We start from the raw sequence: 27,750 nt of genomic DNA, 5'->3' as shown, positions 1-27,750 counted from the left end.
GCGATTTTAACAATACAGATTCTCTTTAACCAATTAGCTTATCTACCGTGACAGTCAGCTGACACAGGTCAGGGCTCGTTTCCACTATTGCGGTGCGGAATCGCCTGGATTCCACCACTGATGAAATCGCATGCGGATGCGATTCCCCATGCGTTTTTTGCCGCGAATTCGCATAGGTGAGGGTATATGCGATTTTAACCATGTCACTGCCTGTGTGAATTTACATTGGTACCTATGCGAATTTGCATGCAAATTCGCGGCAAAAAACGCATGGGGAAAACGCATGCGATTTCCCTATTAAATACATTGTGTGCGATTCGCCTGCATTTCACACGCAGGCGAATTCTGCAGGGTGTTCTGTGCAGATTTTCTCCACACAATAAAACGCTCCCGCAGACGCATAAGTGGAAACAGGCCCATTCACTTATATTGTCTATGCGAATCCGGATACACAAGACGCATGCGGATTCGCGATAGTGGAAACGAGCTCTCAGAGATCAACATGTGATTAGATACAGATGAGGGGGGGTTAGGCTAAACCAGGCATTGGCAAACTTGGCCCTCCAGCTGTTAGGGAACTACAAATCCCACAATGCATTTGCCTTTATGAGTCATGACTGTCAGACTCCTGCAATGCATTGTGGGACTTGTAGTTTCTTAACAGCTGTAGGCCAAGTTTGCCCATGCCTGGGCTAAACTCTCTAAATACATACAGGGTGCATTTCTCTATCTGTACTGTGTAAGAGTTCAGGTCCACTTTAAAGTGGTATTGTCATCAAATTTCATCTATAGTCTAAAGCATTAAAAACAGCATAACATTTACAGCTAAAACCATCTGACTGGTTTTCAAGGATTAAAACTCATGCTTTACACTTAATCCTAATTTAGCTGCTAATTGATAACCATCCTTTGCCAGACAGAATTATCAGATTTAGCTGGATGTGTATACAGTACACTGTCTAGAGAAAAAAATAGTTTTTGAAGACAATACCACTTTAAATCCCAGCAAGTTTTTATTATTGTCCTAGATCCACCAAAGATCTCTTTGAGCTCATGGACAGTCATGGGCGGGGTATGTTTGAATGTGGCATTAGTGGATTCAGTGCCGGTGGAAGGTATTGCAAAGAGTCAGTGTGATGCTGTTTTTGTCTCCCCATTACTGACTTAACCACTTGCCGACCGCCTACTTCATATTGGCGGCGGCAAAGTGGCAGCCCCAGGACCGCGTAACGCAGATTGGCGTCAGGTCCTGGGGCACTCTCTGGCCGGGGATCGCGCTCGCTGGGATGCGCGCCCATCCACTGGCAATAGGCTCCGCCCACCCGCGACGTCAACCCGCCGGCCAATCGGAAGCGCCGGCGGGTTGTTAACCCGACGATCGCCGGATAGGAAGCGTATAATACGCTTTGTAATGTTTACAAAGTGTATTATACAGGCTGCCTCCTGCCCTGGTGGTCCCAGTGTCCGAGGGACCACCAGGGCAGGCTGCAGCCACCCTAGTCTGCACCCAAACACACTGATCTGCCCCCCCCTGCCCCCTGATCGCCCACAGTACCCCTCAGACCCCCCCCTGCCCACCCCCCAGACCACCATTTGCACACAATCACCCCCCTAATCACCCATCAATCACTCCCTGTCACTATCTGTCAACGCTATTTTTTTTTTTAGTCCCTAAACTGCCCCCTGCTCCCTCCTGATCACCCCCCACCCCTCAGATTCTCCCCAGACCCCCCCCAGACCCTCCCCCCCCTGTGTACTGTATGCATCTATCCCCCCTGATCAACTGTCAATCACCTGTCAATCACCTGTCAATCACCCCCTGTCACTGCCACCCATCAATCAGCCCCTAACCTGCCCCTTGCGGGCAATCTGATCACCCACCCACACCAATAGATCGCCCGCAGATCCGACATCAGATCACCTCCCAAATCCATCGTTTACATCTATTCTCTCCTCTAAACACCCACTAATTACCCATCAATCACCCATCAATCACCCCCTATCACCACCTGTCACTGTTACCCATCAGATTAGACCCTTGCGGGCACCCAATCGCCCGCCCACACGCTCAGATTGCCCTCAAACCCCCCCCTTATCGATTCGCCAGTGCATTATTTACATCCGTTCTTCCCTGTAATAACCCACTGATCACCTGTCAATCACCCCCTGTCACTGCCACCCATCAATCACCCCCTGTCACTGCCACCCATCAATCAGCCCCTAACCTGCCCCTTGCGGGCAATCTGATCACCCACCCACACCAATAGATCGCCCGCAGATCCGACATCAGATCACCTCCCAAGCGCAGTGTTTACATCTATTCTCTCCTCTAAACACCCACTAATTACCCATCAATCACCCATCAATCACCCCCTATCACCACCTGTCACTGTTACCCATCAGATTAGACCCTTGCGGGCACCCAATCGCCCGCCCACACGCTCAGATTGCCCTCAAACCCCCCCCTTATCGATTCGCCAGTGCATTATTTACATCCGTTCTTCCCTGTAATAACCCACTGATCACCTGTCAATCACCCCCTGTCACTGCCACCCATCAATCACCCCCTGTCACTGCCACCCATCAATCAGCCCCTAACCTGCCCCTTGCGGGCAATCTGATCACCCACCCACACCAATAGATCGCCCGCAGATCCGACATCAGATCACCTCCCAAGCGCAGTGTTTACATCTATTCTCTCCTCTAAACACCCACTAATTACCCATCAATCACCCCCTATCACCACCTGTCACTGTTACCCATCAGATTAGACCCTAATCTGCCCCTTGCGGGCACCCAATCACCCGCCCACACGCTCAGATTGCCCTCAGACCCCCCCCTTATCAATTCGCCAGTGCAATATTTACATCTGTTATTCCCTGTAATAACCCACTGATCACCTGTCAATCACCCATCAATCACCCCTGTCACTGCCACCCATCAATCACCCCCTGTCACTGCCACCCATCAATCAGCCCCTAACCTGCCCCTTGCGGGCAATCTGATCACCCACCCACACCAATAGATCGCCCGCAGATCCGACATCAGATCACCTCCCAAGTGCAGTGTTTACATCTCTTCTCTCCTCTAAACACCCACTAATTACCCATCAATCACCCCCTATCACCACCTGTCACTGTTACCCATCAGATTAGACCCTAATCTGCCCCTTGCGGGCACCCAATCACCTGCCCACACCTCAGAACGCCCTCAGACCCCAGCCCTGATCACCTCGCTAGTGCATTGCTTGCATCTATTTCCCCCCTCTAATCACACCTTGAGACACCCATAAATCACCTCCTGTCACCCCCTAGCACACCTACCCATCAGATCAGGCCCTAATTTGCCCCGTGTGGGCTCCTGATCACTCGGCCAAACCCTCAGATCCCCCTCAGACCCCCTTCCGATCACCTCCCCAGTGCATTGATTGCATCTATTTTCCCCTCTAACCGCCCCCTGAGACACCCATCAATCACCTCCTGTCACCCCCCTAGCACTCCTATCCATCAGATCAGGCCCAATACATCCTGTCATCTAAGAGGCCACCCTGCTTATGACCGTTTCCACAAAATTTGCCCCCTCATAGACCACCTGTCATCAAAATTTGCAGATGCTTATACCCCTGAACAGTCATTTTGAGAAATTTGGTTTCCAGACTACTCACAGTTTTGGGCCCGTAAAATGCCAGGGCAGTATAGGAACCCCACAAGTGACCCCATTTTAGAAAGAAGACACCCCAAGGTATTCTGTTAGGTGTATGATGAGTTCATAGAAGATTTTATTTTTTGTCAAAAGTTAGCGGAAATTGGATTTTTATTGTTTTTTTTCACAAAGTGTCATTTTTCACTAACTTGTGACAAAAAATAAAATCTTCTATGAACTCACCATACCCCTAACGGAATACCTTGGGGTGTCGTCTTTCTAAAATGGGGTCACTTGTGGGGTTCCTATACTGCCCTGGCATTTTAGGGGCCCTAAACCGTGAGGAGTAGTCTAGAATCCAAATGCCTACGGCGATACCACATGTGTGACACTTTTTTGCAGCCTAACTGTGCTAAGGGGCCCAAAGTCCAATGAGTACCTTTAGGATTTCACAGGTCATTTTGAGACATTTGGGTTCAAGACGACTACTCACGGTTTAGGGCCCCTAAAATGCCAGGGCAGTATTGGAACCCCACAAATGACCCCATTCTAGAAAGAAGACACCCCAAGGTATTCCGTTAGGAGTATGGTGAGTTCATAGAAGATTTTATTTTTTGTCACAAGTTAGCGGAAATTGATATGTATTGTTTTTTTTTTCACAAAGTGTCATTTTCCGCTAACTTGTGACAAAAAAAAAAAATCTTCTATGAACTCACCATACCCCTAACGGAATACCTTGGGGTGTCTTCATTCTAAAATGGGGTCACTTGTGGGGTTCCTATACTGCCCTGGCATTTTAGGGGCCCTAAACCGTGAGGAGTAGTCTAGAATCCAAATGCCTCAAAATGACCTGTGAATAGGACGTTAGGCCCCTTAGCGCACCTAGGTTGCAAAAAAGTGTCACACATGTGGTATCGCCGTACTCAGAAGAAGTAGTATAATGTGTTTTGAGGTGTATTTTTATACATACCCATGCTGGGTGGGAGAAATCTCTCTGTAAATGGACAATTGTGTGTAAAAAAAATCAAATAATTGTCATTTACAGAGATATTTCTCCCACCTAGCATCTGTATGTGTAAAAATACACCCCAAAACACATTATACTACTTCTCCTGAGTACGGCGGTACCACATGTGTGGCACTTTTTTGCACCCTAAGTGCGCTAAGGGGCCCAAAGTCCAATGAGTACCTTTAGGATTTCACAGGTCATTTTGCGACATTTGGTTTCAAGACTACTCCTCACGGTTTAGGGCCCCTAAAATGCCAGGGCAGTATAGGAACCCCACAAATGACCCCATTTTAGAAAGAAGACACCCCAAGGTATTCCGTTAGGAGTATGGTGAGTTCATAGAAGATTTTATTTTTGTCACAAGTTAGCAGAAAATGACACTTTGTGAAAAAAAACAATTAAAATCAATTTCCGCTAACTTGTGACAAAAAAAAAAAATCTTCTATGAACTCACCATCCTCCTAATGGAATACCTTGGGGTGTCTTCTTTCTAAAATGGGGTAATTTGTGGGATTCCTATACTGTCCTGGCATTTTAGGGGCCCTAAACCGTGAGGAGCAGTCTTGAAACGAAATTTCTCAAAATGACCTGTGAAATCCTAAAGGTACTCATTGGACTTTGGGCCCCTTAGCGCAGTTAGGGTGCAAAAAAGTGCCACACATGTGGTATCGCCGTACTCAGGAGAAGTAGTATAATGTGTTTTGTGGTGTATTTTTCCACATACCCATGCTGAGTGGGAGAAATATCTCTATAAATTGACAATTGTGTGTAAAAAAAATAAAACAATTGTCATTTACGGAGATATTTCTCCCACCCAGCATGGGTATGTGTAAAAATACACCCCAAAACACATTATACTACTTCTCCTGAGTACGGCAATACCACATGTGTGGCACTTTTTTGCAGCCTAACTGCGCTAAGGGGCCCAAAGTCCAATGAGCATCTTTAGGCTTTACAGGGGTGCTTACAATTAGGCACCCCCCAAAATGCCAGGACAGTGAACACACCCCACAAATGACCCCATTTTGGAAAGTAGACACTTCAAGGTATTCAGAGAGTAGCATAGTGAGTCCGTGGCAGATTTCATTTTTTTTTTGTCGCAAGTTAGAAGAAATGGAAACTTTTTTTTTTTTTTTTTTGTTACAAAGTGTCATTTTCCGCTAACTTGTGACAAAAAATAAAATCTTCTATGAACTCACCATGCCTCTCACTGAATACTTTGGGATGTCTTCTTTCCAAAATGGGGTCATTTGGGGGGGATTTGTACTATCCTGGAATTTTAGCCCCTCATGAAACCTGACAGGTGCGCAGAAAAGTCAGAGATGCTTGAAAATGGGAAAATTCACTTTTGGCACCATAGTTTGTAAACTCTCTAACTTTTACCCAATCCAATAAATATACACTGAATGTTTTTTTTTTTATCAAAGACATGTAGCAGAATAACTTTCGCGCTCAAATGCAGAGCCGGGACAAGGTCCTCCAGCACCCAAGGCTGAGACAGCAAAGTGCGCCCCTCCATCCCTGCCACCCCCCCCAGCCGTCACACACTGATTGCTATTAGACTAAGAGGCCCCCATGGGCCCACAACCTCCCCAACACCTTAATATCTAGTTATCTGGCTTGCAGTCACTGCCATGTATCCCCTTTTCTTATATCTTTCTGCTTCAAACACAATTAGGAATGACAGCTGAATGAATTCTGCGCTCCCTCCTACACTGCGCCCTGAGGCTGGAGCCTCTCCAGCCTATGCCTCGGCCCGGCCCTGCTCAAATGTATAGGAAATTTTACTTTATTTGAAAAATGTCAGCACAGAAAGTTAAAAAAGTCATTTTTTTGACAAAATTCATGTCTTTTTTGATGAATATAATAAAAAGTAAAACTCGCAGCAGCAATCAAATAGCACCGAAAGAAAGCTGTATTAGTGACAAGAAAAGGAGGTAAAATTCATTTAGGTGGTAGGTTGTATGACTGAGCAATAAACCGTGAAAGCTGCAGTGGTCCGAATGGAAAAAAAGGCTCTGGTCCTTAAGGGGTTTTATGACTGCAGTCCTTAAGTGGTTAAAGGGTTCCTGAGACAAATTAAGAAAAAGAATTGATACTTTCCTGGGGCTTCCTCTAGCCCCATGTACAGTGTTGCCTACCCCGCTGTGCTTCCAGGGCACTCAGTTAGTCTGCAATCCCTCCTGGTGCGCTCCTCCATTCGTCTGTGGTTCAGTGCATTTCCATCTCCCCCCCCCCCCCCCCACTGGCCACATCTTCTCAGTAAAATTAGATGCATAAGAGGTACCCATATTTTTCGGACTATAAGACGCTCCTGACCATAAGAGGCACCTAGGTTTGGAGGGCAAAAACCAGGGGGAAAATATATATACTAAACCTGTTGCATCAATGGTAAAGGGGCATCTTGTGGAATATGCCCCCTTTGTACCTCATGCCCCCTGGGTTGGACTGGACTGGGCCACAGTAGTACAGTTTTTTCCCTCGGTGGGCCCCGCCTCCAGGCCTCTGGTGCCCCCCCCCTCCTTGTCTGACAGAGCTCCAATTGCTGCCTGCAGCACAAAAATTATCTTCTCAGTGCTGTAATCACTCATGCTGAGAGCAGTGGCGTAGCTAAGGAGCTGTAGGCCTCGATGCAAATTTTAACAATGGGGCCCCCCAAGCACTCTATACATAACAATTGATACGGCGCACCAAAACCTGCCAATGGCAACTACAGTGTCAGAGGTGCAAGAAGGGGATGGGGAACAGCTTGTTAATGATTACCACTGTTCAAAGTATTTATAGAAGTGATTATTATGAGCACAGGACCAATAGAGAGGTGATACTGTAGTTGAGAGAGGGCCCTTCGGGGCCCCTTTGGCCCAAGGGTCCCAATGCGGTCGCAACCTTTGCAAACTCTGTGGTCGCAACCTCTGCAAAGTAGGACATTACTTTATATTGAAGGAGGGGACTCTATGCAAAGTTTTGCTGGGCAGCAGTGTCTCTGAATTACAATGCTGCGAAAATCATGTCATTTGGCCCTGTCCCTAATACATCATGACCACGCCCACCTTCCGGTGCATGGTCACGCCCTTTTTTCACTGCAATCATGGGATGTGTGGGCCCCAGGTTTAAATTTTGTTGGTGGGCCCCCAGTGTCCCAGTCCGACCCTGCATGCCCCCTTGTACCTCTTGTGTCTCCGTGTCCTCCTCTGTCCCCCTGTGTCCTCCTCTATGCCCCTTTGTGTCCCCCCGTGTCCTCCATTTGTCCCCCGTGTCCTCCTATGCATGGGCACTGTACAGGGAGTCCCCGACATTGCAGCGGGTTGGAGGTTTGTATTGGCAGCGTTCACAAGTCAGGAACTCCCTGCATTTGGACTATAAGGCGCAGTGACTTTTTTACCCTACTTTTGGGGGAGAAAAAGTGAGTCCTATAGTCCAAAAAATACAGTAAGTTTAGGCAGGTGACAAATGTTTCTGACTGAAGTGTGACTGGATAAGCTGCACGCTTATTGCAGGTGTGTGATTTAGACACTACTGCAGCCAAAGAGATAAGCAGGACTGCCAGGCAACTGGCATTGTTTAAAAGGAAATAAATGTGTCAGCCTCCATATCTCTCTCACTTCAGGTTTCCTTTAAAAAAAATCTATTCCAGGTTTTCTGATCACTTATGTTCTCACAGTGTGCAGCTTTTTCAGGGGGTACAATGGATGTTCATGTGAAAGCATGCTGGGACTTGTAGTCTCACAGTGGTCAGCGAGGCACACAGTAAAAAAAAGTATTGAATGAAGGTTTTGCTGATCTGCATTGCCAGGCCTGGCAGTCGCTTTGGAAATAGCAATAATAATTTACGGAAGATGAACAGTGCCACCCAGTGGCTGAATGTTGTATTACGGCTGCTCAGCACAGATTCGGTGGTCTGGAGGCGTACGTTAAAAAAGGGCGCCGGAAAAAAAGGTCGCAGGGTTTTAAACGATAATCATGAATAACGTTTAAAAAAAATTTGTGCTATATTTCGTTTAAAAATAATGTTTTATAAAGTTATAAATCATTAAATAATGTGTATGAAATCGGCAATTTTAAAAACGTTAATCTTCCCTGTTTAAAAAGTGAAATTTATAATAACGTTTTATAAAACATTAATAAGAATTTTACTAAAGCTATACCTAACCCTACTCTCACACAGAACCCTCCCTGTACCTATCCCTAACCCCTAGACCCCCCTGTTGGTGCCTAAATCTAAGACCCCCATGTTGGTGCCTAAACCTAAGACCCCCCCTGTTGGTGCCTAAACCTAAGACCCCCCTGGTGGTGCCTAAACCTAAGACCCCCCTGTTGGTACCTAAACCTAAGACACCCCTGTTGGTGCCTAAACCTAAGACCCCCCTGGTGGTGCCTAAACCTAAGACCCTCCTTGTGATGCCTAAACCTAAGACCCCCCAGTGATAAGCATTAATAACATTTTAAAAAATATATGGTGCGGTTTTTCGTTTAAAAATGTTTAAAAAAAATTTGGTACGGTTTTTCGTTTAAAAGTAATGTTTTAAAAATATTGTACTGTTTTTCGTTTAAAAATAATGTTTAAAAAATTATAAATCATTAAATAATGGGTAATCATGAGAAGCAGTTATAAAACATTAAAAGTCTCCGGGCGCCGCTTTTAAAACGTTATTTTTCTCCGGCGCCGTTTTTTCCTGTTGGGCGCCCATTAAACGATATTTGTTATGCTAGTGAATGGCGGCGCCCTTTTTGTCCACCTGCCTCATGCGCCCAAATTTCCTGCTTCCGTCTGGAGTGACTATCATCTCCTGAGTCCTGCTCTACCCCTTTTACCTCCCTGTGGCTGGGGGAGGCACAAGAGATGAAAGTCCATTATTTCCCCATTCACTGTTCTTTAATATTCCATGGCTGGTGATCGCAAGCTCCTCTGCGCCCACACAGACATCAATAGTAATGAACGAGTCCTTGCGATGAAGTACGATACGTTTGTGGCGCTGTGCTTGGATTTTTAGCATGAAAATGCGAAGTGATTGTTTTCATTTTAAAGGACAACTGAAGTGAGAAGAATATGGAGGCTGCCATATTTATTTCCTTTTAAACAATACCAGTTGCCTGGCAATCCTTTTTGGCTGCAGTTGTGTCTGCATCACACCAGAAACAAGCAAGCAGCTAATCTTGTCAGATCTAACAATAATGTCAGAAACAACTGCTGCATGCTAGTTCTGGGACTATGGCAAAACGTATTATGCTAGGTACACACGATACGTTTTTGCGTTCGATAGATGCGTTTGATAATTTCCGACATGTCCGTTATTACTTTCGATAGTTTTACCACTTGATTTCTCATAGAAGTGAATGGAAATTGATAAGCGAAGAGAATCGAGTGGGAAATCGAGCGGAAAAACGAATCGAAAATCGATTGAACGGAATATTGACCAAAAAAACGCATCGTGTGTACCTAGCATTAGAGGCAGAGGATCATCTGGACTACCAGGCAACTGGTATTGCTTAAAAGGAAGTAAATATGGCAGCCTCCATATCACTCTTACTGCAAGTTTCCTTTAAATTCTGAACAATAAACAGTCGCCTCTATTTAAATGTTCCACTTATTGTCCTGATTTCTTCAGTACTAAAGACTGGAGCTAAGAGCACGCCTAAGCTGTGCAAAAACGCATTTTCTTGTGTGCTTTTCAGTTTTCGAAATGCCTTTGCCTGCTTTTCATGAGAAAGAAATTTCTGCAAATATGCTGAAAAGAGCAAAAAAAAAAAATGAGCGGTTGAGCATGTTTTCAGCAAATGCATGCATTGTACACAATTTAGGTTTGGTATGTGACAGTAGCAGGGACGTTGCTAGCCTCAAAGATCAGTGGCATGTGCCACGGATCTATTCTGGGGTGCCCCGGATGTCCTCCAGGGAGAGTCAGGCTCTACTCACCTCTGGCCACTTGGTCTCCAGATTCTGCAACATCTTCTCTTCTAGGCTTCTCCCCCTAGTTTGTTTTTTGTTTTTTTTGTATTAACCTTCCTGGCGGTAAGCCCGAGCTGAGCTCAGGCTATGCCGCCGGAAGGCACCGCTCAGGCCCCACTGGGCCGATTTGCATAATTTTGTTTTTGCTACGCGCAGCTAGCACTTTGCTAGCTGCGTGTGCAATGCGATCCCCGCCGATCCGCCGCTATTCGTCGCGCCGCGGCCGCCCCCTCCCCCGGACCCCGTACGCTGCCTGGCCAATCAGTGCTAGGCAGCGCTGTGGGATGGATCGGAGTCCCCTTTGACGTCACAACGTCGGTAACGTCATCCCGCCCGTCACCATGGCGACGGGGGAAGCCCTCCAGGAGATCACATTCTTTGCACAGGATTTCCTGATCTCCGATCGCCAGAGGCGATTGGAGGGGCTGGGGGGATGCCGCTGGGCAGTTTTTTGCCTGGAGTGCCCAAAAGTGCCCCGGATCTCTTAGGACCCTAGTAATACTCCTGGACAGTAGCATTGTTGGCAATTTCAGTAAACAAAAATGTCAAGGAACAAAATGGTCCCCACACTGCCTAATAGCTTGAGAGCCTTTTCACACTGGCTCAGTGCAGCATTTTGCTGCAACCTAATGCTAGGGCAATGAAAGTCTATGGGGTAGTTCACATGGCATGCGGTGCGCCATAAGTACCCTAACTAACACGAGCGCATACCTACATTCCTGTGCGGCTCCTGCTGCAAAGTGCAGCAGACTGGAAGTCATGTAAGTCTATGAAGACGCAGGTTTTTATAATGACCGCAGAAAGTTTTACGCATCGCCCATTCATATTTTAGCAATATGCTACCGCACACGTCATCGATTCAGCCACAGGAAGTAAGCATCGCTTCCTGCTTGGCCTGCTGCCAGATGGGGAATACCACGTACTGACGCAGTAATCCCCGAAGGCCTGTTTTTTTGCGGTGTGGTCCCTGGACTGCACCGCTACTGCCAATATGCAGTGTGAAACCGGCCTAAAGTGGACCTGAACTCAGAACTTCCTCTCTGCTCTAAAAGATAAGCAACAGCATAATAACCTTAAGGGTAGGAACACACTAGGCAGAAACGCTAGCGTTGCGTAAAATCCTAGTGTTAACATACATATTATAAGTCAATGGGCTGCATGAAAAAACACATTTGTTTGCGTTCTGCAACATGCGTTTTTGAAACGCAATACTGGCATATTTTTCCGAAAAGCATCTAAAATGCACATAATGTATGTCAAGCGTGACGCAAAGGTATAGCGTTTTAAAGGTATAGCGTTTTATTGCGTTTTTATATAAAAACAAGTTTGATGACGTATTTCCGCTTCCTGATGACTTCCTAGTGATGAGCTAGAGAGGACATCGAAAATGTGTTTTAATACTGACCACATTCCCAAAAAATTGCATAAAATACATATCAGAAACGCATACAAAACGCACAAAACTGCACTTGCGTTTCATATGTGCAAAACGCAAATGCAGTAAAAGGCAAGCAAAATGCATGCAAACACACTCAAAATGCACTTCATGATGACAAAAAACACACAAACGCATATGCAGGAAAATGTAACCTGCCTAGTGTGTTCCTTCTTACAGCTTATAGAGCTTCTACAGAGATGCTGCCGTGTGGTTACCTCCTGGTATCTTGGGAGCACAGAAAGGGTTAACCCCCTGTGTTTTACATATTAGCTTGGAACGCAGCAGAGAGCTGACAGCTCAAATTACCCTAGCTCATTACTTGCAGATGAGGGGGAATTAGACAGGCTGTCCTCTATAAACACACACAGGGTGGATTTCTCTGTGTTTTCCTTGTCTCCTGTGCAAGAGTTGGGGTCCGCTTTAAAGTGACCTTTAGAAAATAATAAATAAAGTAAACCTTTAGATACTTACTTATGTAGAGGGAAGGCGCTGGACACTATAGAGCCTTTCTAGTAGGGATGGTCGGAAATGCCGATTTCAGATTCCGCAGAAAATCCAATTTTTGATTTTCTTTTTTCACAATTTCCGAATTTCCATTTTTTCCTATTTTTAAAGAGTGTTTTATTAGTCACTAGTGGACCTAATACCGTTTAAAAATGGGCTCCAGGTCTCTGTTACACCACCACATGTCACTACGCATGTGTGTGCACCCATCCGCCGTGCGCGCACACACCCTCCCGGCTCATTGGCTCAGTCCTCCTCCTGTCCCCGCGTGCTACACATGCGCAGTAGCACAAAACCACACGGACACACAGACAGGAGGATGACGCAGGGACAGTCAGGTTTTATTATATAGGATTTTTTGCATCAGAGAATGCAAAAATAAAAAATAAACAGAAATCGGAAACACCGAAATCAGTCTTGTGATTGCTCTAAAGTTAAAATTTTCCCGGAAACAATTCTACGTTCTCTGATTTTCCTGAGTGCTTTCGAAGACAGGTGCATCAATACTGTGCATTAAAGGAATACTTAAGTCAAAAAAAAAAAATGACATTTACTCACCTGGGGCATCCCTCAGCACCCCGAAGCTGGATGGTGCCCTCGCAGCCCCGCTCCGATCATCCTGTCCCCGCCGGCGGCTACTTCCGGTTCGGCGACAGCCGCCGACAGGCTGGGAACGCGGCTGATTTTCCGCGTTCCCAGCCGCTGCTATCACTCTCTATGCTGCTATAGCGTATATATATACGCTATAGCAGCATAGAGAGTGATAGCAGCGGCTGGGAACGCGGAAAATCAGCCGCGTTCCCAGCCTGTCGGCGGCTGTCGCCGAACCGGAAGTAGCCGCCGGCGGGGACAGGACGATCGGAGCGGGGCTGCGAGGGCACCATCCAGCTTCGGGGTGCTGAGGGATGCCCCAGGTGAGTAAATGTCATTTTTTTTTTTTGACTTAAGTATTCCTTTAAAGATCAGTTGGTCTGTGGAAGACTTGGGGACGCAACTACTTCCAAAGCTTGCACAAGGAGTCCCAAAGAAGTATTTAAAGAGGAGCTGTTAGGTATAAGGTCTCAGAGAAAAAAAACATATATATCAGTAGCTAAAGATTGGCTGTACTTACATTACATATGCATTTCACTGTCCACGTTTGGATTTCACAGAATTTTTATATAGTATTTACAGAGAATGATGCTCCTGACAGCTCATGGCAGCTTCCATGTTTGTCTGTCTCCTATGAAGCCAAATGTGTCGTCATGTCCTCCCTGCTTCCTGATGATTCGACTCAGAAAAAAGACAACACTACTGTGCAGTGAATATTAATTAGCCATGTGGCTAGAAACAATAGCGGACTCATGCAGTATACTCTGCCCGGAGATTTTTCAGTGCTGTGAGCTGGACTGCGTTACAAGCTGTTGTAACATGAGCCTGTAACTTCTCACTAGCAGCAGAGGGGAGGACCCAAGGTGGGAAGAAGCAGCCCCAGAATGCTTTGCAGTATGGTATGCGGCCTCTCTGCCTCTTAAGAGCTTGGGAATAACAGCCTTGCTGTTCAGCACACATCAAAAGTAAGAGTGATTTTTAACTTCAGTATTGCCTTTTTGGCTTCCTTCTAAACTGTTTAACACAGGAGAATAGAGGATTAAATTAGCTTTTGCAGCCTGACAGTTTAAGGTGGCCATACACTGGCCCGATTCCTGGCCGTTTCGACAGCAGATTCGATCCTGGGATCGAATCTGCTGCCAATCGTTCGCGGTAAACGCCGCCGACGATCCGATTTCCTCCCGAAATCGGATCGGTCCGTCGATCGCGCCGTGCGGGAAATTACCCTCGATCGCCCGCGGGTAAAGTGCGCGTCGCTAGCGGCGGCCGATCCGATGAAAAATACATTACCTGATGCGCGCTCCCGGGCGTCTTCTCCGCATCTTCTCAGCGCTGCACCCGCTCCATCCCGGCGCTTCCTGGGTCACTGCAGTGACCCAGGAAGTTCAAATAGAGGGCGCTCTATTTGAACTTCCTGGTCACGGAGTGACACAGGAAGCGCCGAGATGGAGCAAGAACAGAGCGGTGCAGCGTGGAGAAGATGCCCGGGAGCCAGCCTCAGGTAATGTATGCGCGGGGGGAGGACAGGCGGCAGGAGCAGCTGAACAGATTGTGATCGGTTTCAGGCTGAAATCGATTCACAATCTGTTTGCAGTAAAGGCAGCCATACGATCCCTATCTGATCAGATTCGATCAGATAGGGATCTGTCAGCTGGTCGATCTGATGGCACATCGACCAGTGTATGGCTGCCTTTACTCTTTAATGTTCAGGCTGAAAAACTTCAGTGGGACTGAGAGAGGACCTGGAAGGCTCTATAGTAACCAGAGCCTTCTTTCTTTTTGAGTACAACAGAATACCTAAGCCGCTCAGGGTGACCCAAAACCAGGGGCGTAGCAATAGGGGGTGCAGAGGTAACCACCGCATCGGGGCCTTTGGACCAGAGGGGCCCTGAAGGGTCCACCCTCTATCACAGTATTAGCTCTCTATTGGTCCTGTGTGTTAGAATTTAAGTATTATATGCTTGAATTTGTAGGCCTCAGTTACTTTAACTGAGTTTAGTTAAAAGACTTGATGTGCAGAATCTCCCTTTAAGGAGGATTTCTAGAATCACTTCAGAACAGTGTGTTTCTGCTTATACAAGGCCAGAGGGTTTATCTGTCCTCTGATGTGCAGACAAAGAGGCAGTCTTTTCAGTAAACATTGAGTGTTTTCATATTTCCTAAAGGTAAACAACTGTCCTTCTCAGATTAAGGGACAGGGCACTGGAACAGGGAATTTTCCAGGGCATGCGCAGTAAAGACTGTGCTTGTCATGATATCACGGGTTCTTATCAGCCAATAGCAGGCGATGAGTTATTGATCCGATCCTGCTCAGATGATATCACATTTAATTCTTTAGAAATTAGTATAAGAGCCAACGTGGGCTCCTGAGGGGGCTGCTTCTGACTGAGGACTTTATTCACTCCTTTTCCTACTTTCATTCTACATGATCTGTATGCTGTATATATGCCTAGCATAGAAGCATAGATGTAACTAAGAGAGGCCTGATCTATCTATTAGGGATAGATCAAGTGATGCAAGGAACGCATAAGATTCTACAGACGATTTGCTTTGCCGAGGTTAGATATTGCTACTGAACATATCTGTATATTTGTTTTACAAATAAACTCTTGAACTTTGACGATGTCTACGAAGTCCTATCTCCTATGCTGTATGCTGTGATGAGAGTCAAGTTATCACACTTCCTGTGATATGGTGCCGAACGAAGGTGTAGTGTTGTTGCCAATAGCAACCAACGTATAGATTCTTACACCGTGCTTGTAATGATCACTTCTATAGATGCTTTGAATAGTAGTAATCATTAACAAGCTGTTCCCCATCCTCTTCTTGCAACTCTGACACTGTGGTTGTCCTTGGCAGGTTTTGGTGCGCCACATCTATTGTTATGTGTAGAGTACTGGGAGGGGGGGGGGGGGGGGGGCTCCTTAGCTACGCCTCTGCCCAAAACTTCCACAATGCATCACTTTTAAATATGCAAAAGATCTCTTTATGCTCCTGAAACCAGGCTTACAATTGGGACTTAATAGTCCACCTCCTATATGTGCTGCAAGCGGCAGAGATCCTGGTCTATATTGGCAAGTTCAAATGATGTGGAGTGATATCTGAGGTGCCTTATCACTCAATCCAGTGATTGGAGCTCAAGTATGATATGTGGTCTCGAAATAAGGCTGCTGTGTATCTCTTTCCATTCTATAAAGATAAACACTGCCACAGAAAAACACCAATAGGGACCATAGCAGATACTCACCTGCCTCCCTCTAAACCTTCCTATTTTATCTTAGCAGGTCCCGTCTGCTTTGAGGTCAGTCACCAGTCACCGCTGCCGAGTTGGATAAGAAAGAGCCTAGAATAAATAACAAAAAAAATCAGACTAGATGGGACCATTTCATTGACAAAACATGCCTACAACTTTGAAGATGTATTATTTGGTTCATTATGAAGCAAAGAACAAATAGGACAAAATAACTGAAATCTCCATAACTATTTACCCATCTAAAGTCAGTACATTGTGGAGCCACCTCTTGCAGCAATTACAGCTGCAAGTCGCTTTGGCCACCTCTTGCCATTGGGATTTTTCCACATTCCTCAAGGCAAAACTGCTCCACCTCCCTCCTGTTGGATGTTTTTTGTTTGTCAACAGCAATCTTCAAGCCTGACCACAGATTCAGAAGCAAAAGTTTTATACATACCTGGGACTTCCTCCAGCCTCCTCGAATCAGTGCCTCGCCGTCCTCCTCCATTGCCTCATTCCTCCACTATGGGTAACTTTGGGAGCCAGGGCTTACTGTGCTCCTGATGCCGGGAGCATACTACTGCGCCAACTGGCTGAAGTTACCGGGACCATAGTGGAGGATGCAGGAGGCGGACTGTGGCGAGGGAGCGATCAGGCCAAAGGGGGCCGGAGGGTATGTATAAAACTTTTGCATTCAATTATCTCAGGTACACTTTAAGCCACTCGAGTGTTGCTTTAGCAGTATGTTTTGGGGCACTGTCCTGCTGGATGGTGAGCCACTCAAATCACTGGCAGACAGACACAAGTTTTGCACAAGAATATCTCTGTATTTAGCACCATTCATCTTTCCCACAACTCGGACTAGTCTCCCAGTCCCCGCTGCTAGAAAACATCCCCAATGCATGATGCAGCCACCACCAGGTCTCACAGTGGCGATGGTGTTCTTGGGGTGATGGGATGTGTTGGGTTTGTGTCAGAGATAGCATTTTCCTTGGTGGCTGGTTGGTGGAGGGCCACCATGTCACAGCATGGCTGGGACATCAGCAAGAAGATGGCAGAATGATGGTTTAGCCCGAAATCCTGGGGAGAGATCTGGTCGGCCCCTTTAGGGTCCATCCATGAGTTTAATCGAAAAACAAAATAATTAATCTTTATGACACTTAACTACAATTTGCATAATAATTTGGAACGCAGTGTAGTGTCTGAAAGCCCTGGAACAAGCATATGGCTAAACCAGTAAAACCTGAGTCAGCTGAGTCAGAGTACCTGATCTGCTGCATGCTTGTTCAGGGTCTATGGCTAAAATTATTAGAAACATAGGATCAGAAGGACAGCCATGCAACTAGTATTGTTTAAGGCTGGTTTCACAGAGGGACGTTAAAGTCTCACGTTACAGCAGCCAGTAACGCAGCCTAACTCACAGCACTTTAAAATCAATGTGCTGTTCACAGTGCACACGTTGCGTTAGAGTATAATGCTGCACGTTAAATGAAAGTGCAGCATGGTGTACGTTATACCCCTATAGAGCTGCGTTAGATTGATTGCACATGCTCAGTGACTAGCCACATGGCTAATTAATATTCACTGCACTGTGGTGACTCCTGGTGGGACTGTAGTGTTGTACGGATCATGAACGAATCATTCATTTGATCCGGATCTTTTTTGTGAGTCGAATCATCCGGATCATCACAATGAAAGATTCGATTCACAGTGGATGTCTGTCTGGAAGAAACAAGAAAATACAGAATGTACAGTGCAGGGAAAGTCCTGTCCTGCTAGTCATTTCACCCAGTCTGCTTCCCTAGTAAAATGATTCAAATAATTTTGTTCAAAGATCCGGATCTTTTCAATGATCCGATTCGAATGATCCGAATCCTTAAAAAGATCCGGACTTCCCATCACTATCCTGGAGCTCCTGCTTTCAGAGCTGCATAATGCGGCTCAATCTGACGTTCAACTTCAACACCACCACGGGTTGCGTTAGGGGCACGTTATGCGACCTTAACGTCCCCTAAAACGCAACGTCTTGATGTGAAAGTAGCCTAAAAGGAAATAAATATGGTGGCCTCCATATCCCTTTCACCTCAGGTTCCCTTTAAGATAGCCACACACCATACAATTTTTTTACATTTCAATTCAAGATTTACAACCAATTTTTCTGATTGATTGATTGAAACATTTGAAAAATCTGACCAACCTACTACAGAAGTGTGTTATATTTTTCCACGATTATGAAAAAAAATGATTGAAAACCTTGAAAAAAATACTTGCGTCTCTACATTATGGAACTGTCAATCAACCACACACCATACGATCTTGCAAAAAACTGATCAGACAATTCTGCCTCATCCGAAAAATCAAAGTTGAACTGTAACCTGTCTGTAAACTGTTTACACTGCGAGGCAGAGAGAGAGATTGACACAGGAACACACAGACAAAGCTACAGCTAATGATTATTTACACACATTTGAAGCTATATTTCTGCATTCTATCATTCGCGACAGATTCCAGTCACAGTATTAGAGCCATAGTAATACCCATAGTGAGAACTGTTCTCTGTAAATGTAATTTCTTCATACAAAACATGAAAAGATGAAAAAAAGCCGTTGTATTGCTATTTGCTAGTAATTACTGGAAATATATGTAAAACATTGTTCAGGGACCTCTAGCGCTGCCACCGTGGGATGGAGGAGGATCTGGGAAGCCTCGATAGGATCCAGAGGCTTTCCCCTCCCGAGGTAAGTACCCCCCCCCCCCCACCCAACCCCCCCGTGGAACTTTTTGAAGTTACAAGTTCTCTTTAAGCAAAACAAAAGTTTGCCTTCTTATCATCCTTGGCGGTATGGACGAGCTCAGCTTGTCCATGTACGCCAAGGAGGATTGCTCAGCCCCTGGGGGGTCTTTTTACTTACTTTTTTTTTCAGAACATGTAGCTAGCACTTTGCTAGCTACATGTTCTGTCCGATCGCTGACGCTACCCAGCGATCCGCCCCTAAAGGGGCTGTCGCCCCCCCCAAAATGCCTAGCGCAGCCTGGCGAATCACCGTCAGGCTGCGCAATGGGAAGGATCGGAGCTCCTCATGACGTCCATAACAGCATGTCCGATCATCACCATGGCGACGGGAGACGCGACGATACGAAGTCGCGCTTCTCGCAGGATCGCGGACACGTAAGTATGGCCGGCGGGGATTGGGTGGGTGGATTCGGACGCGTAGGGCATGGCATACTGCTGTAGATAGCAATCCGCTAGCTACAGCATGCGGGAAAAAAATATTTAACAAAATGGGTAATGCGTACTTATGTACACATTACCCAGAACGCCAGGTAGGTTAAAGAGAGTCTGAAGTCAGTTTAAAAATTCGTTTTTACCTTTTATTCTGCTGAAGGATCATGGTCCCTGCTAAACTGCCACATTCCTGCGAGCGAACGGGGGTTTTTTACCCCCCAAATCCCTGGGGCAAATACCGGGGAGCGCTTCCTGATTGAGGCAAAGCTTAGGGCTGTAGCTCTGCCTCTCATCACATCAATCCCCGCTGATCGCCACCTCTCCCAGCCCCCTGTCTTCTTTCACTGAGAGGGGCGGGGGGCGGGAGAGGCAGAGATCCGCGGGCAGATTGACGCGAACAGCCCTAAGTTCTGCCTCCCCGGGCAGCAAAATCCATGACCAAGAAAGTCGTGGATTTTTGCCCTAGGATTTGGGGGGTAAAAAAACGTTGTTTTGCCGCTGGATAGCGGCATTTTTAGTAGGGACCATGATTAAGTTAAATAAAGGGTAAAAACTAGTTTTTAAGCTGGCTTCAGTGTCTCCTTAAAACAAAAGGAATTGGTGATAATTCAGGTTGGAGTTTGTATATTCAGCAGTGCTCACTCCAACCAGATTTCTTTCGAAAAAAAAAGTGGACAAGCACCATATAATATGTAATGCAAAATGAATTATAATCAAGACAGACCAATTCCAATTAAAGGACACCTGAGGTGAAAATAAACAAGTGAAATAAACAATTGTATCTATCCTCCTTCTCCTAAAAAATGTTTTGTAAGATATTCCACAGTTACATTTTATATTTAAATCTACTTTAAGTTTTTACTGTTTTATTTTTGCTCAATGACACATTTATTAAAGTATGTCAGAGCTAAATAATATGAACTATTGACCATTTTTATCTCTTTCCTGCTTTTAGAAGCCATTTTCTGCTAGGAAAGTGTTTTATAGCCATAATTTCTTATCAGTTAGGGTCACACTGTAGTCTGACCCAGTCCTGACTCAGACAGGAACTGCCACTTACATACCTGATGTTTAACTCTTTCAGGCAGAGAAAGTAAAAAAAGGAACACAGCATAGTTATTTGTGTGCTAAGGGCTGTACATACACATGTCTATCTCATCATGTCACATGTCACCTTGGGTATCCTTTAAAGATTGTCTGCTAGATTGACCAGCAGGATGTGCTAATGGAATATTAGAGTAAACCAATAAACACAGAAAAAAAGATCCCAATACACAGCACCAACCTGACACAATATGGAAAACTGACAATAATTTTATTGAGAATCCATAATTCAACAAATAAAAACAGTTAGAATTCACCAAAAGGTAATGTGGATTGTGGTACCATGATAAATAATGCTTAGTCAAAGATACAAAAATTATAAATGCCTCCCTCTCATAATGCCCAAATATAAATAAATGAATAATACATAATTAGAACCATAAATAATTACATACACTGTGTACAAAGCAGATATGCCAATATGTCCAGTAAACTGGTATATAGACAGTAAAGTGCATTCAATTCAATAGACCAAAGTTCAAGAGAATTATAAAGTATAGTATAGGACAAGCCAAAATGTCACAACAGGCCTGAACAGTGCAAAGATATAGGTACCAAGTGCAGAAAAAAGTGCTTACGTATGGGCAATAGAGATGTCGCGAACCTCCGATTTTCGGTTCGCGAACTTCCGCAGAAGGTTCGGTTCGCGGAAAAATTCGCGAACCGCAATAGACTTCAATGGGGAGGCGAACTTTGAAAAATAGAAAAAATTATGCTGGCCACAAAAGTGATGGAAAAGATGTTTCAAGGGGTCTAACACCTGGAGGGGGGCATGGCGGAGTGGGATACATGACAAAAGTCCCGGTGAAAAATCTGGATGTGACGCAAAGCAGCGTTTTAAGGGCAGAAATCACATTGAATGCTAAATTGCAGGCCTAACGTGCTTTCAAACATCTTGCATGTGTATACATCAAACAGGGAGTGTAATTAGAGTACTGCTTCACACTGACACACCAAACTCACTGTGTAACGCACCGCAAACAGCTGTTTGTGTAGTGACGGCCATGCTGGACTACTGCGCAACATGGCGTGATTGCTCTTCCTCACTCAGTGATGTCAGGTAATGTGTGACTTCCTTCTCAACTTTCCATGGCATTGTTAAAAAGCTTACGTTTTGTTTTTAATTTACATTTTCTACTTGCTGTGTACTTGTTCAGTACCGCTACAATGAGAATCCTGTGGAGGCAGGCAAGTCTGCCATTGTGACCCCGGGTAATGGCCGGGGAATGAGAGGTTTGAATCCGGTGTGGAGCCTGAGCAACGGCTACCACTACACATCCAAGGAGGGCAGCGGGCAGGCATGCACGCCCGCCCGCCCCGAGGTAGTGACCAAAAATAACAATACAGGAGGAGGACTTTCGAGGCCCTGCTGTGTATTTGAAATGAATGTACTTTAAATCCTTTAACGAGAACCAGTTATGGCGGGCAAAGATGACACCACATTCCTTTCACGAGAATCATATGGAGGCGGGCAAGTCTGTCATTTGTGACCCCGGGTAATGGCCGGGAAATGAGGGATGGAATCCGGTGTGGAGCCTGAGAAACGGCTACCACAACACATCCAAGGAGGGCAGCAGGTAGGCATGCACGCCCGCCCCGAGGTAGTGATCAAAAATAACAATACAGGAGGCGGACTTTCGAGGCCCTGCTGTGTATTTGAAATGAATTAACTTTAAATCCTTTAACGGGAATCCGTTATGGAGGGCAAGTCTGCCATTGTCACCGCGGGGAATGAAGGTTGGATTGCGGCCCGAAGTGGGAGCCTGCTGAGACCCATGCTGTAGCTGCCCTGACCGTGCTTTGCAGACCAGGCATTTGCCAAGAATGTTTTACGGAGGGCAAGTTTTTTTGCCCTTTTTTTAAATTTTTTGAAAATGATAGATGGTTGTATTTTTAAATTGTTTGAAAGTTTAGATGGTTGTATTTTTAAATTGTTTGAAAGTTTAGATGGTTGTATTTTTAAATTGTTTAAAAGTGTATCCATTCTTCCTCCCCCCCCCCCCCAGCCACGAACAATACCATGGGAACGTGGAGCAGCAGAAGCCCCCTGTGACGGCTGCCACGGTTGTTCTCCGCTGCTTGTCTTTTGAGGGGTGCTTCTTTTCCTCAGGTGTTCTTGCCATAGCTGTTTGTGCCTTCTCTCCAGGTGCCTTCGTAAAGCACTTGTCCCTACGTGACAGTTGGCCTTTCCACGGCTCAATTTTTGCTGGCAGAGACAACAGATGGCTTTGCTCCGATCTGAGACACACACGTGAAAAAATTTCCAAACCGCTGAGGCCCCCTGGGGTGATGGCGCTACGGTGGCATCAGCAGCAGCTGACGTTGAAGGGCATGTGTGCTCCCTGGCCATAGCTGGCGATACATGGCACCGGACACTGCCCCCAGCTGTTTCTGAGGACGAGCTCCCTCTGCTTCTATCATGGAGTCGTCTCCTCCTACTCCTCTCTGACTCCTCTTCTGAACTGTCCCCCTGGTCATCTCCTCTACCGGGAACATATGTGGTATCCGTATAATCGTCATCATAATCCTCCTGGCCAGCTGCGCTTTCCTCAGACACCTCCTCAAGTGCACCAACTTCAGGTGGTCCACCATCATCCCCATCCACACACGTTACGTCCATACTATCGCCACCTAACTCAGACGTATGAGGTGGTGTACCTGCGCCTTCTTGTTGTTGTTGCAGTAGTGGCTGGGAATCAGTGATTTCACCACCACCACCAAATAACTCCTGCGAAGTGTCAAATGCAGCGGATGTGGTGCTTGTTGTAGCGCTGGTGGCTGCGGGAGATGAGGTGTTCTGTGTTAAATACTCAATCACCTCCTCACGATTTTGGGAAGTGATGGCACGTGCCTTCTTCTGAGCACTGTATTTTGGGGCAGGTCCGCATGAATTCACAGCAACACCACCTCGCACAGCCACAGACCTGCCGGTGCCTGGTGGCCTTCCTCTGGGTCTGCCTCTACCTCTTCCTCTACCTGGTTTGTCCATTTTGTCCATCTCGGGGGTATGCTAGCTATATGCAGTGAGGTGGGTTCTCACTCAACACAACAGGTAGTTAGATGCAGTGAGGTGGCCAGGTGGGTTCACACTCAACACAACAGGTAATTAGATGCAGTGAGCTGGGTTCACTCAACACAAGGCTAGGTATATGCAGTGATGAGGTGGGTTAAGTAAACACAACAGGTACTGGGTAGTTAGATGCAGTGAGCTGGGTTCACTCAACAGTAAAGGTACTTAAGATGCAGTGAGGTGGGTTCTCACTCAACACAAGAGGTAGTTAGATGCAGTGAGGTGGCCAGGTGGGTTCACACTCAACACAACAGGTAGTTAGATGCAGTGAGCTGGGTTCACTCAACAGTAAAGGTACTTAAGATGCAGTGAGGTGGGTTCTCACTCAACACAACAGGTAGTTAGATGCAGTGAGGTGGCCAGGTGGGTTCACACTCAACACAACAGGTAATTAGATGCAGTGAGGTGGGTTCACTCAACACAAGGCTAGGTATATGCAGTGATGAGGTGGGTTAAGTAAACACAACAGGTACTGGGTAGTTAGATGCAGTGAGCTGGGTTCACTCAACAGTAAAGGTACTTAAGATGCAGTGAGGTGGGTTCTCACTCAACACAACAGGTAGTTAGATGCAGTGAGGTGGCCAGGTGGGTTCACACTTAACACAACAGGTAGTTAGATGCAGTGAGCTGGGTTCACTCAACACCACGCTAGGTATATGCAGTGATGATGTGGGTTAAGTAAACACAACAGGTACTGGGTAGTTAGATGCAGTGAGCTGGGTTCACTGAACAGTATACAGTAAAGGTACTTAAGATGCAGTGAGGTGGCTTCTCCCTCAACACAACAGGTAGTTAGACTTAGATGCAGTAAGCTGGGTTCACTCAACACAACGCTAGGTATATGCAGTGATGAGGTGGGTTAAGTAAACACAACAGGTACTGGGTAGTTAGATGCAGTGAGCTGGGTTCACTCAACACAAAGCTAGGTATATGCAGTGATGAGGTGGGTTAAGTAAACACAACAGGTACTGGGGTATATGCAGTACTGGGTAGTACAATGTGCAGCTCCCTGTCACACACACAGGCAGTCAGTCACTGAATGTGCTGGGCTGCTGGCAGTGGCACACACACTATCAATTAGCAAGGCTGTGCATGCAACAAAAGTGTCAGAAAAAAAAAATGTACAGGTTGAGCTCTGAAAAGAGCTGTTGCTGGGTGCTTTAAAAGCAATATTAATCAGTCAGGAACAAGCAAAGCAGCCTAGAACCTAACTAATCTGTCCCTAAGAGAAAAAGTCTGCAGCAGCTGTCCCTTTCCTCTCTCTAGCAGGCACACGAGTGACTGTAATGGCCGCCGGAGGCTGCCTTATATAAGGGGGGGTGGGGCTCCAGGGCTTACTGTAGCCTGAATGGCTACAATGTGCCTGCTGACTGTGATGCAGAGGGTCAAAGTTGACCCTCATAGTGCATTATGGGGCGAATCGAACTTCCGGAAAAGTTCGCCTGGCGCAGGCGAACGCAAACCCCCAATGTTCGCCTGGAACCGTTCGCCGGCGAACCGTTCGGTACACCTCTAATGGGCAAGAGAGAGGACCAAGGACCACCCAGCTCAACGGCCTTAAAGAGACTCTGTAACTTTGAAAAGATCCCCTGGGGGGTACTCACCTCGGGTGGGGGAAGCCTCCGGATCCTAATGAGGCTTCCCACGCCGTCCTGCGTCCCACGGGGGTCTCGCTGCAGCCCTCTGAACAGCAGGCGACAGGCCCGACTGTAATTTCAATATTTACCTTTGCTGGCTCCAGCGGCGGCGCTGTGGCTGCTTTAGGCTCGGAAATAGATGGAAATACCCGATCTCCGTCGGGTCCGCTCTACTGCGCAGGCGCCGGAGGGCGTGGTCATGACCGGATGAGGGCGGGGCTAACTGTAATTTAAAGTGAACCCAGGGTGAGAGTGATATGGTGGCTGCCATATTTATTTCCTTTTAAACAATACTAGTTGCCTGGCAGCCCTGCTGATCTATTTGGCTGTAGTAGTGAACTGAATTACACCAGAAACAAGCCATGCAGCTAATCTTGTCAGTTCTGACAATATTGTCAGAAACCCCTGACCTGCTGCATGCTTGTTCAGGGTCTATGGTTGAAAGAATAAGAGGCAGAGGACCAGCACGGCAGCCAGGCAACTGGTATTGCTTAAAGGGAGATAAATATGGCAGCCTCAATATTATTCTCACCTCGGGTTCCCTTTAAAAGTGCAACGCAAAGACAGAGGGCCCAAGTTTTGGTGACCCTTTTCCCAGAAAATTCACATAATTGTGCAGGTTTTCTCAAGAAAATACACGTAATGTGAGCAGATTTTAACAAAAAACACGTCCAATGACCCCAATATGCACAATCGTTATCAGATATGGCTCCAATATGCACAATCGGTAGCAGATATGACCCCAATATGCACAATCGTTATCAGATATGGCTCCAATATGCACAATCGGTAGCAGATATGACCCCAATATGCACAATCGTTATCAGATATGACCCCAATATGCACAATCGGTAGCAGATATGACCCCAATATGCACAATCGGTAGCAGATATGACCCCAATATGCACAATCGGTAGCAGATATGACCCCAATATGCACAATCGGTAGCAGATATGACCCCAATATGCACAATCGGTAGCAGATATGACCCCAATATGCACAATCGGTAGCAGATATGACCCCAATATGCACAATCGGTAGCAGATATGACCCCAATATGCACAATCGGTAGCAGATATGACCCCAATATGCACAATCGGTAGCAGATATGACCCCAATATGCACAATCGGTAGCAGATATGACCCCAATATGCACAATCGGTAGCAGAAATGACCCCAATATGCACAATCGGTAGCAGAAATGACCCCAATATGCACAATCGGTAGCAGAAATGACCCCAATATGCACAATCGGTAGCAGAAATGACCCCAATATGCACAATCGGTAGCAGAAATGACCCCAATATGCACAATCCGTAGCAGATATGACCCCAATATGCACAATCCGTAGCAGATATGACCCCAATATGCACAATCCGTAGCAGATATGACCCCAATATGCACAATCCGTAGCAGATATGACCCCAATATGCACAATCCGTAGCAGATATGACCCCAATATGCACAATCCGTAGCAGATATGACCCCAATATGCACAATCAGCATCACCTGAAAAAGAAAAGAAAAACCCATTTACTCACCTACAGCCAGAAGACCTTCTTTCCCGACCTCCTGTCCCGAGTCCCGACCTCATTGTGGCGCGCAGCGCCCGCGCGCCCACGATCCTCTTCCTTCCCGACGTCACGACGAGACTTCCTGCCTGCATGCAGAGAGCAGGGCTACGGGAAAATGGCCGCCCGAAGCCATGCACTGCAGACTCGAAGTCTGCAGAACAGGGCTCCGGGCGGCCATCTTACCGTAGCCCTGCTCTGCTGCTTCGGGCTGCCGCTGTGAACTGACTTGGCGTCTTTTAGACGCCTGAAGTCAGTTCACTCCAGGGGGTGCTTTGGGGGTGCTTGGACAATTCTAGGGGGTGCTCGAGCACCCCCTTGCACCCCCCTGGCGCCGCCCCTGGCTACGCCACGGGCTGCAGCGAGACCCTCGTGGGACAGAGGACGGCGTGGGAAGCCTCATCAGGATCCTGAGGCTTCCCCCACCCGAGGTGAGTAGTAGTACCCCCCAGGGGACGTTTTGCCGTTACAGTTCCTCTTTAACGTCCTGAGCGTTACGCCGCTCTGGAGGTTTTGCAGCCTCAAAGTCCCCAGTTTAAATCTAATAGATTTAATGTTTCCACAAGGTTTAGCTAGCACTAGGCTAGCTAGTATAGGTTTCCAGCACCCCCGATTTCCTCCGATCCAGCCATTTATACATTACCCAGCCTTTATCCAGCGATCGGCGCAGCCTTCCCGCACAGCTCCGGTCACGTGTACCCAATAGGAGTCAGGTAAACTGGGGAATGATCATTTATCAACAAGAAAAGTAATAGAGATTTTAACTTTTGGATTGCCTG

The 27,750-nt window shown here is 46.5% G+C and overlaps 1 long non-coding RNA gene across 1 annotated transcript in view; it reads right to left on the bottom strand.

Annotated features, from left to right (window-relative positions):
• LOC137570954 (uncharacterized) overlaps positions 1–27,750 on the bottom strand; it is a 123,545-nt gene that overhangs the window by 92,569 nt on the left and 3,226 nt on the right. The window contains exon 2 of the long non-coding RNA XR_011031253.1: positions 16,379–16,474. This is a non-coding gene — a long non-coding RNA (uncharacterized lncRNA). The remainder of the gene's footprint in view (positions 1–16,378; positions 16,475–27,750) is intronic.

The sequence above is a fragment of the Hyperolius riggenbachi genome, chromosome 4 (genome assembly GCF_040937935.1).
Source record: "Hyperolius riggenbachi isolate aHypRig1 chromosome 4, aHypRig1.pri, whole genome shotgun sequence".
Classification (NCBI taxonomy): Eukaryota; Metazoa; Chordata; class Amphibia; order Anura; family Hyperoliidae; genus Hyperolius; species Hyperolius riggenbachi.
This window is presented reverse-complemented; position numbering and strand designations above follow the sequence as displayed.